Consider the following 16,948-nt stretch of genomic DNA (forward strand, 5'->3'; position numbering starts at 1 on the left):
AAGTCTTTTTTAAACTAATACCAACTTCTAACCTACAAACAAATCACTGTGTCCCCACTGTATTCAGGACTAAGAATAAGATACCCTGGTGGCTATTCTTTGGAACTTTTTTTGGAATTTCTGATTAATAAAGTATAAAAAATAAGAAATTCTAGTTACAACTACTCAAAAAAATAAGACCATCACTTTTATAAATTCAACAAGTATTTAATACAACAAAGCTAAATACAGTACTTGAGGTATCACAGACTGAAACGGCAAGTTCTTTAAGATGGTTTGGAGCAAAACAAACGATAAATAAAAACTGAATAACCATAATTTTCATATTCATCATTCTATACATTAGCAATATGTAGAGGAAATTATATAACTCACATTATTGACAGAAGTGTACAATTAGGATAAATATGATAAAAACTATATTAGAACTACATAAAAATCAATAAAGCTAAACCAAAAAGCAAAAAAGACAAATAATTTGAGAAGTATACTTTATTCCTGGATAGAAACACTATGTGTTACAGAGATATTTTTCCAAATTATTTCGTAGGAAATGAAATTGACATTACAATCTTTACATTCATCTCAGAAAAACCTACTAGTGAAAGCAGTGAGAATAATTTTGAAGTAGAAAAGTAATAAAGAGGAACCAGACCTAATAGGTGTGAAACAAATATATAAAAGCCTAATTTGGGGATAGGATTTAAAGCAATTTTTTAAAAATTCAACAAAATAAAATTGATAGAGTTGACAAAATAAAAATAATATTTCTATAAGTTAACGTGCAATAAACCAAATGAAAGGGTAAACAGTTAAGAAAAGTGAAAAAAAATACTAAAATGTACTTGTTCCTTATATTTTTAAAGGATTATAAAATTTGGTAAGAAAAACAAAAATATCTCTAAATATAAATAACAAAGATCATTGCAGTAAAAATACAAACAACAAATGAACACTTTATGGAATCCAGTATCTACAGTAATCAAGAAAGCAAATTAGACTCAAATGCATTTCTTACTTTTCAAATCTGGGAAAAAAGTTACATTTTATTGACATTAGGAAATGATCACTATGTATGCATATGTCAAATTATAACGTTGTACAGCTGAAACTTATGTAATTAAAAAATTACAGTTTGTTATATTTTTTATAAAAGTAATGTACATAGTTGAAAAACAAAACAAAAAGAAAAGATATTCATTTTAGAAACTGTACCTTGATTCCTGTCCCTGGTCACCTGTTTTCCCTCCACCTTCCTGCCTTGATTTAGGCAAACATTTTTAGTTCTTGCAAATACTTAAAAGTTTCCTTATGAAATGCAAGCAAATTTAGTAATATATACTTATATTTCCACATTCCTCAAATAAACTTAAATAACAAGCAGCACTTCACATGAGGTTGAACATATTTTTTATGAATCAAAACACTATTTGTATTATTTATTTGACTGTAATGGGTCTTTGTTGTTGAACGGGCTTTTCTCTAGTTGCAGAGAGTGGGGTCTACTCTAGTTGGTTAATGGGGCTCTCATTGCAGCAGCTTCTCTTGTTGCAGAGCACAGTCTCTACAGTGTTCAGGCTTCAGTAGCTGCGGCACGTAGGTTTTAGAGCACAGGCTCAGTATTTGTGGCACATGGGCTTAGCTGTCCTGTGGTATGTGGGATCTTCTTGAACCAGGAATCGAACCTGTGTCTCTTGTACTGGCAGGCAGATTCTTTACCATGGAGCCACCAGGGAAGCCCACTATTTGTATTTTTTAATGTTCATTTATCTTTGCTTACTTGGCTCAGTTGGTAAAGAATCTGCCTGCAGTGTGGGAGACCTGGGTTTGATCCCTAGGTCAGGAAGATCCCCTGGAGGAGGGCATGGCAACCCACTCCAGTATTCTTGCCTGGAGAATCCCATGGACAGAGGAGCCTTGCGGGCTACAGTCCATGGGATCACAAAGAGTTGGACACAAGTTAGGGACTAACATGCTGTTCTGTGCTTTGTATTTCTTTACACTCCCACAATTCCTAAAATATATTTAAGAGAGAAAACTCCTGGTCATTTGAGAGGCAAATATTTTTTCCCTGCTTACCATTCTCCTTTAGAATTTCTCCAGAGTTTTTCTTTTGTTTTGGCTTGTATTTTGGCGAACCAAAGGATTTCTTTTAATGAGTCAGAGTTACCTTTTTTCTCTCTCTCTTTTAGATGCTGGAATTGAGCAATAGAAAATGTTCAGCTAGATTCCATTTTTCTTTTTAAGTATTTACCTTTTTGCTCTCTCTCTTTTAGATGCTGGAATTGAGCAATAGAAAATGTTCAGCTAGATTCCATTTTTCTTTTTAAGTATTAAGTCATTTACAAATAACAGCTTTACTTACACTTTTTAAAATTTCATACCTCAAATTCCTTTGCCTTTTTTGGTTGTGTTAACTAATATCTCTGGTACAACATCACTAGCAAGGGAGAGAGGTAAACACAATTATCTTGTTTGTTCTTTGAGCGTAAATAACAGAAGTACCTCTAGCATTTAGCCATTATGTTTGTGTATACATATGTGTGAACATACAGTTTGTTGTTTTGTCATGGTAATAAAATGTTTGACTCTTTCTTTATTGAGATAGCTCTCTTTTTTAAAACATCCAGAATGGTTGCTAAATTTTATCAAATGAGTTGAAATTAACATATAATTTTTCCCTTAGATCAACTATTACGATGAAATATTTTAATCGACTTCATAATCTTTCATCCTGGAATGAACTTTACTTCATCATGAATACATAATTCCTTTAATGAGCTGCAAATAATTTTCTGAAAAGTTTTTCATTGATATTCATAAATAAAATTGAAAATAGTTTTCTTCTTGTGAAATTTTGAGCATATTTAGGTGTCAATGATAATCTCCCTTCACTAAAACAAGCTGAGTTTATATTCCTCTGGAAGGGTTTAAATCACACTGAAGTACTCTCTTCTTTTAAAAAATCATTAGATAGGGTGTAATATACAAATGATGCATACTGTAATATCTAGGTAACAATTAATATGTTGAGGTACAATTTTTAAAGATACATTTAATATTTAAGGGAAAAATAAAGAGTGAAATAATATTAATTAATAAATTAGTAGAGGAAATAAGGATAGCAAAAAATTCATTAATCTATATAAAGTCAAGAAAGGAAGGATAAAACTACATAAAGAGATGAGTCAAGTGGAAACAAATAGTAGGCTGGTAGATATGAATCCAACTATATCAGTAATTATATTAAATGAAAATGGACTAAATATGTAAAAGACTAGGATTGCCAGATTAAGTTAAAAACAAAAATGTAAAACAGCTACCTCTTGTTACAGGACACACACCTGTAATATAAGGACAATGTCAGGGTGAAATGGAGGGGAAAATATGTATCATGCAAAGACTGAAAAAAATAAGCTGGGGCAGCTCTACTAATGTTGGATAAAGCAGACTTGAAGGCTAGTCACTTACTAGAAAGATAGGCGGGCATTTCATACCCTGTAAAAGGTCCATCCACCAGGGGGATATCATGATAAAAAATGCAGCCTCCTAAAAATTATAGCTTTAAAGTTTATAAAGCAAAGCTAAGTAGAACTAGAGAAAAGAGAAAAAGGCAAATTCACCATCATCTGGGTGACTTTAAAATATCTCTCTCAAAAGCTAACAGAACAACAGAGAAACAAAATTCAAGGATAGAGTAGGCTTGAAAAAAAAAAAGCTTGATCTACCTGACATGTATGATGCATTATACCTCAAAATGGAAAAATTCACTCTTCTACTTCTGGAATATTTGCCAAAGGTGACCATGTGCTGGACCACAAAGCAAGTCATTATATTTAAAGAACTAAAATTATTCAGTGTTTATTATGGGATATAATTCTGGCTGTGAAATCAATAATAAACTCTTAGTTTATTTCCTCAATTCTCAACTGTGTGAAAAATAAACAATAGACTTCTTAAAGAACTCACGAATTCAAGCAAATAAAAAAGATATGACGTCATCATTAGGCACAGAAAAAGGATTCTAGTAAATGGTGCACTTCCAAGAAAGCAAGAGAAGGTAAAAATGGGCAGCCGCAGGGCAGGGGCGAGCCCCTAGAAGGAAGTGCCCAGGCAGGCTGGCCATTCTTAAGTGCACGGAGCTACACAAAGGGCACCTTTGCAGTCACCCCCAGGCAGAGGAAGGGGCAAGATTTGCAAGAATGTGTTACTAACTCCTACAACCCACGGGCAAAGATTAGCCAGACAGCCTGTTAACTTGCCGACATTTCCATCAGGAGGAAACCCCATGCAGGAAATCCAGGATGTGAGCTGGTAACCCACCCCACCTGTCACTGAAGGACACAGCCACTTCGTACAAATGCATTTCCTTCCTTTTTGAAAAATGTGCTTTCTGAGATCTGTCCGCTCACGGAGACAAAGAACCTTTCCCCGTTTCCCCTGGCAACGACTCCTTGCTCAGGCTCAGTACCCACACAGAACTGGGCTCTTTCTTTCCCATTGGTGATTGCTGACAAATGTCATCACAGGACCCCCTCCGTACTTCCATTTCTCTCAGTCCCTCAAGGAAACTTCCTGGCAAATGCTACCAGCCTCAGGTGCTTTAGTCTACAGCCCACAGGTTTGGATTTTACAGCTTTTCATTTTAGATTTTACAGCTTTTTCACTATCTGTGTTTTGTTTACACTTAGTTTGTGAGTCTTTCCCCAGTCCCATTCTATTAATACATGATTTCCAAGATGAGAATTACATTTGGTCCAATCCACTGCTCATCATGGAAGCGGGAAAGATTGCTTTAAAATTGTTAAATGTCAGCACTGAAGAGAATGTAGTGTCACCAAAACTCACAATGGGATGATGAAGACATAAATCTGTACATATTTTTTGGAATATGTCTGAAGTACCATTTATAACTTTAAACATTTGAATTTTCCTAATAAAAATTTCAAAAATCTGGTCACAGATTTATTAAAAAATATACTTACTGAAGTTTTCTTTTAATAACCACAAGTTAATGACATTATAATAGGTTACGGTATATTTAAATTGAAGTATTATATACACATGAAAAATAATATCAACTTATGTAATATCACAAGGAAATGTCACAGTTTGCTGTTAAACAAACAAGGTAAATTTTCAATATTTTTTATATCAACCATGTAGAAAAAAATAGCCCTGGAAAGAATCATGTAATAATCTGCCTCTTAGTTACTGCATTACTGGCAATGTTTCTCTCACTTTATACTTTTCTGTACTCTTCACTCTTATGATAGTGAGCACATGTTACTTTGATAATCAGAAAGATAACAAAACAAAAATCTTGAGACACTCTTCCACAGATAAGAACAGCTATTGCAGGCCTCCACAAACCATCAAAAGGGTTGTTTTTAAGGACCCCAAAGGACGCTGCTCTGCATTTTTATTAAGAATCCCTAAACTCAAGAAACCACCTGCTCAAAAACTAGGAATAAAAAATTCCAATAAACAGAAAGTACTTCTGTTATGACTTCAAAACAACTGAGGGGAATATCCTGCTTAATTTCTTGCATATTTCAAGTATGATTTCACTTAATGAAATTCCCCTGGTTTTTGCCCCAGAATTGATCATAATAGAATTTTTAAAATAACATGTTTATTCATTTTCATAATCAGTGACAATTTAGAGCTATGTTGCTGTGACAACAATGTCCCAAGTTCTATTCCTCAACATCCAAAGGACTCTCCAACGTCTTCTTTGAGCCTTCAGTGATAGCAACACATAAAATAAACACATAAAATGTGTTTATCTCTAAGATTATCAGTAAGTTGTTTCTCAAGTTTAGGGAATTCTTAATAAAGATTCTAGGAAACAGAGCAGTTTCAAAGAAACACATGAAGTTAGAAGATATGTCTTACTTTTTAGGTAATTACAAATGACATTTTCTTCATTCTTTTTCTTTCAATTTATATTTACTTTATTATTTTATTATGCCAGAAATGATTGCATAAGAAAGGAATTACTTTTTTCCCTCTTAGGATTCTTGTAAAGGGTTTCACTTTTCATAAACCCCTGTATTTACTCTACTGCATATTCTGATCTAAACACATGATACAGAAATTTTTCTAACAGAGTTATAACTGAAAGTAAAATTAAATCATGTGTTCACTTTATCAAAAAGAAGCTAGTTCCTTGGATTTCCATTTCTGTGACTTTATTTTGTTTAGTTCTTGAGACTACTTGATTTTACATCGCTCTCACTTTTCAAAAGTTTCAAATAGTCATTCTAGAACTCTAATCTATATTATTCTCTGATCTCCTTACCTTTGTAAAATCATTCAGAGATTGGATCGCTGTATTACCTTTATTATCTAATTCTAAGAACACTAGTTTCTTTAAAATTGACTTAATAATAGCAAAACGTGAGAGGCAGAATTTCTTCAACTAATATGCCAAGGGTTGGCAAACTGACCCACAGGCCAAATCTCACTTGCCATTTGTTAAGTTTTGTTAGGATAAAGCCATGCCCATCTATGTCTATACTTTCCCAATACTTTCAGTATATAGAGGAAGAGTTGAGTAGTTGCAAGAGACATAATTTGGCTTGAAAAGCCTAAAATATTTACTGTCTGGCTTTTTTCGGAAGAAAATTTGCCCACCTGTTATGTGCAATGTTCTCTGTCCTCAGAAAATGCTTTCAACCTTCTATGACAAATGGCATTTTAGTTTTTACTAAGATGCTCACTTCTTAAAAATCTCAGGTACATATATAATATCCGCTAGTTTGCCACATCTTCATTATTGTTAATTACATTATTACATAAATGGGTCTATACTGCATGATGTAATTCTTGAAACCTTACTTACATGACCTCCTATATGCTGGCTATCTGCTAACATTGACTTCTTGACTTCCTGTGACATCACCAACATGGCACATGATGAGACATTATTTTGAAGAGCCATGTGACCATATGTAGGAATGGATTCTGTAGGAGTCAAAGGCAGGATAAAGAGATTAAAAATTATGTACTGAATAATCTTCCCTTCCTTGAATTTATAATTACTTCTGCATCTCATGATGCTGGAAAAGACAGGAAGACTCATATGGAGAAAGCTTCAGAAGTCAATAGGAAGTTTTTAAAATTAATTGTCCCTGAAATCTTCAGTCTTCCTCATAATTTAACTCACATCCATGTTGAATATAGCTGCTTCATTTGGGAAAAGAAATAATCAGACATTATTTAAAAGGAAGATTTTTTTACTCTTGCCCTGGAACTGGTGATGAGAACCAAATATTGGGGATAAAGAAGCATTAAGCTGCCCTGCATTCTAAAGAGAGTTTTGTAGCTATGTCTAGACACCTACTTCAGGGAGAATTCAGAGGCAGGCAAACCCTTACTCTACTTCTACTTCAACACCATCAGCTCCAAGATCCCACGACTGGTCCATATACAGAAGACTAAAATACTAGCATGGGAAGTGAGAGGCAATGATTGGAATCACCAGTCAGCAACATGACAGGAAGTTCTATGGGACTATACACAACAAGAGACACTGCGTTATAAACTGAGCTGTGTCTCACCAAAATTCTTGTGTTGAGGCCCTAGCCCCCATTGTAACGGCATTTGAAGATGGGGTTTGGAAGGTGACTAGGGTTAAATGAGGTTATAAGGGTGGGACCCTCATGATGGGATTAATATGGAGTTATGAGAAGTGGTATTAGAGCACTTGTTTCCTTCTGTCTCTACACCTCATGAGGACACAGCAAGAAGGCAGCCATCTGCAAGCCAGGAAGGGAGGCCTCCCCCAGGGAACTCAATCAGCTGGCATCTTCATCTTGTGCTGTACCCCCAGGGGAGGGATCTGAAAGGGCAGGAAAAGCCCAATTCTGGAACCTTCCATAGAGAACGTAACAATAACCTGTCCCTGTTAGCTCGGAAGGGAAGCGACAGCTAACAGGGTATAGCCTAGTTAAATCAGGAGCCATCTGGTATGTCTGTCCTTCACCACCCTTTTGGCCCTCAACTTCCAGTGGTTAAAACCAGAAGGAGGTTAGAAGGCATGAAAATGTTGACCACACCCTCTTCCCTCAACTGGTTCCAGAGGCCTAACTTGAGCTGAGTGAACATCATCTGGAGATGAGACTGGAATTTTAAATGGATTAGACAATTCAATAATTGGAAGTGATCAAGATGCCACCTGATCTGACAATTTTGTGAATGGATACTTACAAATGGATTATGAGAGAAGCTGTACCTGAAACACGGAAGAGTCAGCATACCTAGGTCTTTGATACCACGTGTTATGAAGGAAAAAGGAAGAGGCAATGACTGTTCAACAAAGAGTAACTCATTTTGGATCACTTTAAGGCAAATTCCTATTCTATCATTTCTCCCACTTTCTAGAATTCACTTTTCAAGTTTATTCCCTTTCAAATTCCCTTTTTAACAATCTTTCACCTAATCCATTACTATTATATAACAATAAGAATAACAAGAATTCTTATGAAGCTTTTTGTTGAAAGAAAAAAAGATTTTTGAGAAAAATGTTTATTCAACTTGAAAGTTGATCTTAAGACACAGCCATTAACAAACCTTTCTCTCTCTTTCTCTGTCTCTCTCTCTCTCTTTTTTTTTTTTTTTTTTTGCTTTCTCCTCTACATCATGTTCATACAACAGCCAACTCCTTAGTTCTGGTTTTTCTTCCTACTTGTATTATCTGTATGCAGGTCAGGAAGCAACAGTTAGAACTGGACATGGAACAACAGACTGGTTCCAAATAGGAAAAGGAGTACGTCAAGGCTGTATATTGTCACCCTGCTTATTTAACTTCTATGCAGACTACATCATGAGATGGATGAAGCACAAGCTGGAATCAAAATTGCCAGGAGAAATATCAATAACCTCAGATATGCAGATGACACCACCCTTATGGCAGAAAATGAAGAAGAACTAAAGAGCCTCTTGATGAAAGTAAAAGAGGAGAGTGAAAAATGTGGCTTAAAGCTCAACATTCAGAAAACTAAGGTCATGGCATCTGGTCCCATCACTTGATGGCAAATAGATGGGGAAACAGTGGAAACAGTGGCTGACTTTATTTTGGGGGGCTCCAAAATCACTGCAGATGGTGATTGCAGCCATGAAATTAAAGGACACTTACTACTTGGAAGGAAAGTTATGACCAACCTAGATAGCATATTCAAAAGCAGAGACATTACTTTGCCAACAGAGGTCCATCTAGTCAAGGCTATGGTTTTGCCAGTGGTCATGTATGGATGTGAGAGTTGGACTATAAAAAAGGCTGAGTTGATGCTTTTGAACTGTGGTGCTGGAGAAGACTCTTGAGAGTCCCTTGGACTGCAAGGAGATCCAACCAGTCCATCCTAAAGGAGATCAGTCCTGGGTATTTATTAGAAGGACTGATGCTGAAGCTGAAACTCCAATACTTTGTCCACCTGATGCAAAGAACTGACTCATTTGAAAAGACCCTGATGCTGGGAAAGATTGACGGCAGGCAGAGAAGGGGATGACAGAGGATGAGAGGGGATGGCATCACCAATTCAGTGGACATGAGTTTGGGTAGACTCCAGGAGTTGGCGATGGGCAGGGAGGCCTGGTGTGCTGCAGTCCATGGGGTCGCAGAGAGTCGGAAACGACTGAGTGACTAAACTGAACTGAACTGAACTCTATTATCTCAGAATTTATTCTTTGAGATTTTTCTTGGATATTTTCCCATCCACTCTATAAACATGCATCAACTTGATCAGGAACACCTAAGAGAGATCACTTCCTTGGGCATTTTCCCTCTGCAACCAAGAAATAAGCTTCCTGGATAGGCACCACAACTGAGAATTCCACAGAATGTGTGAGAATGAAATCAGCAAATATGCTGAAAGGCACAGGATGAGCACGCAGACCCATCTGATCCTCAAAAGGAAGGACCCTGAGAGCTGCTATGACTTTTGGCTACCTCCTGGGCTTCCCAGGTAACTCTAGTGATAAAGGACCCACCTACTAATGCAGGAGACATAAGAGATGTGGGTTCGGTCCCTGGGTTGGGAAGATTCCCCTAAAGAAGTAAATGGCAATCCACTCTAGTATTGTTGCCTGGAGAATCCCATGGACAGAGGAGCCTGGCAGGCTACAGTTCACAGGGTTGCAAAGAGTTGGATACAACTGAAGCAACTTCACACGCATGCACGTTCACCCTTTTAAGCTTCAAAATAGAGGATGAATAAAAGCACCTACATCTCTGATTTAAAGCTAGATAGATCCCTGCCTTTCATGTCCTCTGTTGGCTAATGTTCCAATTATTAGCAACAAGGGATAATGTTTCTAGAAAATAGGAGGCAAGCTTCTTCAGGAAATACCTAAGAAGAGGTAATCAAAATATTTAAAAACCAAATTCAACTCAGTTCTGCTGCCATTTGCCCCAATAACCTGCCTCAACTAATGCAACACACTCTTGAAAATGCCCTAACAGTGCATGTCCTCCATCTCCACACTGCAGTTAAGGCTGACTGATCCAGATCACTGGCCTCTCTGTGGCCAAATGCATGTTTGGGAAACATTTTTGTCTCTTACTTTGGACTTCAATTTGTACACACTGAAATGGAATAGAATCAAAGAGTGTTTGATACTCCAAACAACTTCCATCCAGGCATCCGTGTTTCAAAGAGGATAAATGGTTCCCAAAGGAAATGTCTTCCTCTGACCAGCAAAGCCATCTAAGGATTGTTATGCCCTTCCATAAAAGATGTAAAGAAGCTCAGCAGAACTGTCGTGAACATGGAGACAGTCGTCACACTAGCTGAGAGCTCAGAACTGAGTCTCTGCAGAGATGCCCTCCATGGACCCCTCTCTGGGGACCTGGCCTCCTTCCCTGGAGTTGGAGCACTCCTAAAGGGTCGTCAAGCTTCAGAGAACTCCTTATGGGATTGACTGGCTGTCTTTGCTCCAACTGCACCCCAGTTCAACTTGTCCTTCTACCCACTTACTTCCATCCCCCTCATTTCCATCGGGTGTTCCTGAAGACACACCCCATGAGACTCCTGCATGTACATTCCTGTCTCAGAGTCTGCTTCCCAGGGAAGCCAATCTACAAAAACATTATACTCTCTTAGCTGAGAAAATGTATGGTTGAGAAACACTTGGATCAACCCTGCTTAGATTGAGGAGAATCTCCTTTAATTTGACAATGTGCACTGTGAATCTTCAATGAATATCCAGAAGTTATTTAACCACAGAACGCTCTTCTTACATCAAACATCTTCTGAGATCCATACTCTATGGAATATGCTCTGGGAAACATGAACGCAGTTCACTCTAGCTCACATGAGAATATAATTGGTAAAGTTCCTCATGTCAATCCCTCCTGTAATGGCAAAAGAAGGGAAATAACAATGGGGGAACAATAAAGAAAACAATAGAGGAATGTTTATATAAATTATGATATTTGATGAAATATTACGAATCTATAGAAAGAAATAAGAAATTCTTTAAGTTCTAGAATGAAAAAGTATCTGAAGTACATATTTTTAGTCCAAACAGCAAGGTTAGCTGACTGTGTGTACTTGTTCTTAAAAAAGGGAAGGATTAAATATATGTGTACATTTTCTTCTGCATGCATTAAATATTTGGAAAGGCATACATTAGAAAATGATAGCACTAGTTGTTTCTGTAGAAGAAAATTAAAAGCACTTTGACCTTTTCATTTTAAACCATGGAAATAGATGACCTCTTCAAACAATTAAACTATTACAAATTAAAAGCAAAACACTGCAAAATATTAGATAGCAGATATTTAAATACTTTGTCTAATCATATATGAAGAAACTCTGGAAAATGACAGCACTAGCTGTTTCTGTAGAAGAAAATTAAAAGCACTTTGACCTTTTCATTTTAAACCATGGAAATAGATGACCTCTTCAAACAATTAAACTATTACAAATTAAAAGCAAAACACTGCAAAATATTAGATAGCAGATATTTAAATACTTTGTCTAATCATATATGAAGAAACTCTGGAAAATGTATAACATCCTCTACAAAGTTACTTATACTGGGAGCTCCTTGAAGACATGAATCATATTTAATTTATTTATTCATAATTTCCAAAGCCCAATGGAGTGCCTGGACCAGAGGAGATGGTAGATCATTTGTTTGTTTTTTAATTGAATCCTACTGCATCTATATAGCAATAGATTTAAAGCAGTCCTTCCTTCCTGAAAAAATTTTTTTTTTTAATTTGAGATCTAGGGAAATTCTAAAAATGGAGAAAGACCAGCACATTCTCTTAATGTATTTTCCTGGTTTGGTTTTCCCCTTATAAGCCTACAGTCAGCAACACTTAAAAGTATCTGAAGCAGCGCTGTCCAATACAATGACCACTAGCCACATGTGGCTATTTACATATAAATGTAAATTAATTAAAATGAAATGCAACTAGAAATTCACGTCCATAGTTGAGCCAGCCACATTTCAAGTGCTCAAAAAGTCACACATGGTTAGTGGGTACCATACTGGACACAGCAGACAGAGAACATTTTCATCACTGCAGAAACTTCTGGATAGCACTGTTTGAGGTATAGTACAGAAATTGATTTTGGACATTAATGGATTGAATTCCAACTTAGGCACTTACTAGAAGTACAGTTTAGGGAAAGTTGATCTCTCAAAGCCTCAGTTTCCTCATCTGGAGAATAGGGAAAATGAGAAAACTTATGTCATTGGGTCATTGTGAGGCTCAAACGAGCTCTTTCATGCAGATTTCACAGGACACAGTGAACACGTAAAGTGTTACCTCTCAGTGACTAGCACTACTGTGAATGTTACACCTCACCATGAGCCAGTCATCTTGTCCCTCCCAAACAGGCTCTTCCACCCCTCCCACAGAGTAGCCTTTAACATTCTCACAGTCTAGCTCAGTGCTATTCAAATACCAGTTTTACCAGACCACCTGACCTGCCTCTTGAGAAACCTATATGCAGGTGAGGAAGCAACAGTTAGAACTGGACATGGAACAACAGACTGGTTCCAAATAGGAAAAGGAGTACGTCAAGGCTGTATATTGTCACCCTGCTTATTTAACTTCTATGCAGAGTACATCATGAGAAACGCTGGGCTGGAAGAAGCACAAGATGGAATCAAGATTGCCGGGAGAAATATCAATAACCTCAGATATGCAGATGATACCACCCTATGGGAGAAAGTGAAGAGGAACTAAAAAGCCTCTTGATGAAAGTGAAAGAAGAGAGTGAAAAAGTTGGCTTAAAGCTCAACATTCAGAAAACAAAGATCATGGCATCTGGTCCCATCACTTCATGGGAAATAGATGGGCAAACAGTGGAAACAGTGTCAGACTTTATTTTTGAGAGGCTCCAAATTCACTGCAGATGGTGATTGCAGTCATAAAATTAAAAGATGCTTACTCCTTGGAAGAAAAGTTATGACCAACCTAGATAGTATATTGAAAAACAGAGATATTACTTTGCCAACAAAAGTCCATCTAATCAAGGCTATGGTTTTCCAGTGGTCATGTATGGATGTGAGAGTTGGACTGTGAAGAAAGCTGAGCACCGAAGACTTGATGCTTTTGAATTGTGGTGTTGGAGAAGACGCTTGAGAGTCCCTTGGACTGCAAGGAGATCCAACCAGTCCATCCTAAAGGAGATCAGTCCTGAGTGTTCATTGGAAGGACTGATGCTAAAGCTGAAACTCCAATACTTTGGCCACCTCATGCGAAGAGTTGACTCATTGGAAAAGACTCTGATGCTGGGAGGGATTGGGGGCAGGAGAAGAAGGGGACGACAGAGGATGAGATGGCTGGATGGCATCACCGACTCGATGGACCTGAGTCTATGTGAACTCCGGGAGTCGGTGATGGACAGGGAGGCCTGGAGTGCTGTGATTCATAGGGTCACAAAGAGTCAGACACGACTGAGCTACTGAACTGAACTGAACTGAAGCATGCACTAAATCTTTCTTCAAAAAAGTCTTGCTAAAAAAAAAAAAAATTCAGTTGAACTAAATATGTGTTAGTGGTGTGGTGCATTTACATTCTGGTGCAAGCTCTTCATGGGGCCAAATTCTGGGAACAAACATTTTGATACTTTGGCCTGCAATGGTCTAGTTAGAAACACATAAACCCCTTGATATGATTTTAAATTTCTCACAAAGAAACGGATCGCCAGTCCAAGTTCGATGCATGAGACAGGGTGCTCGGGGCTGGTGCACTGGGATGACCCAGAGCGATGGGATAGGGAGGGAGCTAGGAGGGGGGTTCAGGATGGGGAACACATGTAGATCTGTGGCTGATTCATGTCAATGTATGGCAAAGCCACTACAATATTGTAATTAGCCTCCAATCAAAATGAATAAATTTATTTAAAAAATAATAATACTTCTTGAAAAAAAAAATTCTCACAAAGAAGTCTATTAAACTTTTCCATGAGGAGAGCAAAGTCTAAGACAATAGAATTAAAGGACAAAAGAAAGCTGGGTCAGGCCAAATGAAGTTTTTATAGTGGGTAGCCCTGAGCTCAATTTTGAAGAACATAAGAGTTGTGATGAGGGAAGAGAGATAAGTAAGAAAAATAACAAAGGAATAATATCAAGAAAAAGGAAACAGAAAGATGGGAGAGAAGACTTTAGCGTTAGCCCTTCAAGAACAAAGCAGTATTTTCCTCTTATCCCTTAAGCCCAGACATTCCCTTGTTAACTCATGGCTTTCCAAAGAGAAAATCAGATAGACTTGATTTTGGGCATCCTTAGTCCTATTATGCAGTATTTATCTACCTAGAATAAAAATATGAAATACATAATAATTTTAAACTCTCTAAAGTTATATATGGAAAGCTATTTTGGCGACTTTCTGATCCTTCAAATATTTGCAGTTAAAGATAAATGAGCTCCAAACCAAAAAGCTCTCAAGTACGTGTTTCAAATGAGTGTTCTTTTTCCTTCTTCAGGTATTTATAGAAAAAGATCCATATCAAAATTATTCTTCATCATAAAAGTCAGCCAATCATTACTAAACAATTTTCCAGTACTGCCACTACAGATAATTGTTTAACTATTAAAGTGTATGGTGTGATTTATAACTGCCATAATGGCACCAATCTCTACATGATTGCTTGGTGCTGCCGTGGAAGACATACCTCATCTGTTGTGGCATGAAATGCTGTGTGACAATTTATACTGATGCGCATTTCTTATTACCTGCTGATAATAACCTATCAGTGAAAACGACAGCTTAATTATACAGCACGTCTCCCGCTGGCAAATAACTGGATTCAAACATTTCTCTTGCTTCTCACCAATCCCTAACAGAAGCAGAAAGGAGAATCACCGCAATCCTCATAAACAACACTTAAAATTAAGAAAATAAAAATCTAAGTCAAACTTGATCTTTTATTAACCACATATGTACTTTAGCCCAATAATTCCTCGGCAACTGTTTCCAGTTCACAAGAGCTGGTTACCATTCTCCTATGGTTTTATATTTCTTGCTGATTAGGCCTCTTATATTTCCCATTCCAAATACTGGGCTTTTTATGAAATGGGTCAAATGATTTATCCTAAGCATTGAATCTCTGAATCAACATCATGGCCACAGATTTGGTGTAGTGATCCCAAAGGTCTTATTTCTAAGGTATTGCTTGTAGGTTCCTTCCTGACAAGTAGATTCAACTTCTCAAGTCAGTAGTGCTTACAAAACTAGGTGGCTGGATGTTTCTATCAGTTAAGTTTATTTAACTGGCAGCATGCTTACATTCCTAAGTTCCATGTGGTCTGTGGGGCTGCTGGCCTTCTCTTCCCTGGACTGGATGGTGGAACTTCCCGACCTTTTCAGCACTGGTGGGTTCCTTCTTCTCCACTAGAGCTGTGTGTCCTTATCTGGGAACAGCCAACAGAATGGCTGCCCCTCAGTTAGGAGACTTAAAGCAGTTTTAACTCTCTACCTCTTCTTTCATTGGCCTCATTAAATGTTCTTTTTTTGAATGAATTTTTATTGGAGTACAGTTCCTTTACAATGCTGTATTAGTTTCTACTGTAAACAGAGCAAATCAGCCATACATATACATGTATATTCTCTTTTTTGGATTTCCTGCCCATGTAGGTCACCACAAAGGATTGAGTAGAGTCTCCTGAGCTATACAGTAGGTTCTTATTAGTTATCTATCTTATACATGGTATAAGTAGTGTATATACATCATTCTCAACCTCCCAATTCATCCTACCCTCCCCTTTTCCCCTTGATACATATATACAATGGAATATTACTCGGCCATGAAAAAGAACAAAACTGGATCATTTGCAGGGATGTGGACGGACCTAGAGACTATCATACAGAGTGAAGTAAGTCAGAAAGAGAAAAATAAATATTGTATTTATTAAGTACAATAAAGTATTATTTATTAATAAGTATTATTAATACTTATATATGAACTCTAGAAAATGTTACAGATGATTTTATTAGAGACACAGACATGAGATCATTAAATATTCTTATTTAATAGCTACTAAAACTACTACTATGAATAGACTGCTATTCCTTTATTCTTTCTAAACTTTGCTTTCCATTTTTCTCTGCTTTTTACTTCTTCCAAGCTCCTCAGCTTTTCTTCCAAGAAAATAGGCTATCAGTTCAGTTGTGTCCAACTCTTTGTGACCCCATGGACTGCAGCATGCCAGGCTTCCCTGTCCATCATCAACTCCTGGAGCTATAGACATCATCAAATATTCAGTGTGCCTCCATGGGACTGAAATACTCAAGTCCTTCTATGGGATTACATATTTGTTAGAGTCTTTAAGAGTTTGACCCTTTCTACTGGGTGTACTTGTACAAGATGCCCAAGATGGCTGCATTTTTGTAGTTTAAAATGTTAGATTTTTTTTTTTTTAGAGCTTTTTTGTTTGTTATCACAGAGGATTATAAAAAGGTAAATGTAGGAGGCTGCTTCTT

General features: G+C 37.1%; 1 protein-coding gene across 5 annotated transcripts in view; it reads right to left on the reverse strand.

Moving 5' to 3' along the window:
* IL15 (interleukin 15) overlaps positions 1 to 16,948 on the reverse strand; it is a 95,319-nt gene that overhangs the window by 57,012 nt on the left and 21,359 nt on the right. Inside the window, exon 2 of one of the 5 annotated variants that reach the window (XM_015475376.3) lies at positions 6,848 to 6,969. The exons of the other annotated variants lie outside the window; for them this stretch is intronic. The gene's annotated coding sequence lies outside the window, so the exon portion shown is untranslated. The remainder of the gene's footprint in view (positions 1 to 6,847; positions 6,970 to 16,948) is intronic. 5 annotated transcript variants of the gene reach the window in all.

This window comes from Bos taurus, chromosome 17 (genome assembly GCF_002263795.3).
Source record: "Bos taurus isolate L1 Dominette 01449 registration number 42190680 breed Hereford chromosome 17, ARS-UCD2.0, whole genome shotgun sequence".
In the NCBI taxonomy this organism is placed as follows: domain Eukaryota; kingdom Metazoa; phylum Chordata; class Mammalia; order Artiodactyla; family Bovidae; genus Bos; species Bos taurus.